The sequence below is a fragment of the Ceratotherium simum genome, chromosome 9 (genome assembly GCF_057802395.1).
Source record: "Ceratotherium simum simum isolate JZ-2026a chromosome 9, ASM5780239v1, whole genome shotgun sequence".
Classification (NCBI taxonomy): Eukaryota; Metazoa; Chordata; class Mammalia; order Perissodactyla; family Rhinocerotidae; genus Ceratotherium; species Ceratotherium simum.
The window spans coordinates 75,971,196-75,972,465 of NC_141908.1; positions in this window are offsets into that span (position 1 = coordinate 75,971,196).

A 1,270-nucleotide genomic window follows, 5' to 3' on the forward strand; every position below is an offset into this window, starting at 1 on the left:
TTTTATTTATTACCTTGTCTTAAAGCACCATAATTGATTGTATGGCTTCTTTCAATATGTTTAATAATCCTCACTAAAATTCATGTGTATCTAATGTAAAATAGCTAAGTTATGGAATGCTCTAACGAAGGGGGAAGGAAAGGCATTTATTTGTACAGGATTAACTAAAATGGAAAAAGTAGGACTTGTAGCAGAAGGATTCATTAAAAAATCTGAGATACTTAAAAATCTCGGTTCTTTAGCTATCCAGTCATGTTAATGCTTAATTATAATTGTCACATGTTGAATGGATATTAACTCACTGGGCACGTGAAACCGCCACTGCATCAAAATGAGACAGTTTGGAAAAGTAGAAATATTTTCTTGAATGAAAATAGATTCAAGTTGATCCATATTCAAATATTTCATTTAATACTTCAGATTTGTTCTTTCTCCACTTTCGTTTAAAACTATTCTAAATGTTAGTGTATTCTTTTGGATTGTGCCTTTGTGTTTGTGTCATGAAAGAGTCAACTGAGAAAAGTAGTCATGCAAATAATGTGAGAGTTGTTACTGCCACAGCATGAATGTACAATTGTATTAAATTTAATCCACAGAAGTCTGTTTGGATGTACTTTGTTATTAGGTTTGTTAAAACTTCAGATCATTATTTGGAAGGAAGCTATTTCTCTCCACTTTGCCAGTTTGGGTTTGTATGTTTTCATTAACCTCCATGTTTTTTCACATGAGCAACTTTGTACCTTTCCTTTAAAAACACACCTCTCCTTTAAATTGCTCCACAAAAACTGGTATCAATTCCATTTCTTCTGTTGGATTTCCTAGAGAACAAAATCTCTCAAAAATAAGTTCTTCCTTTTCTGTGCTAATCATCTCAGGTATCTGTATTCCTTTAGCTGTCCTTAAGAGACTTAGTTAGAATATAGTGTGATCTATTTTTCATTTCATTCATGTATCTAAGTACCCACCATACCTAAGTACCCACGAAGGGCAAGGAAGGTCTAGGCACTGAGGATACTCAAAACAGTCCCAGCATATGAGTATGGAAATGTGTAACAGACTAAGGTTTAAGAAGTAAAATATGAAGCAAAAGGTAGTATTCTTAAAAGAGCTATTCTGTTATACTTCATTTAAAGGCCTTGAAGAGAATCATGCTTTAGAGGATAGGATACACATGTAGATAGACCTCACCTGTAAATTCAGGTTGCTCTTTACAAAGGCAGAAAGGCCTAGCAGGTCTTAGTGGTAGAGACAGGCAAAGTCACTTAGGATG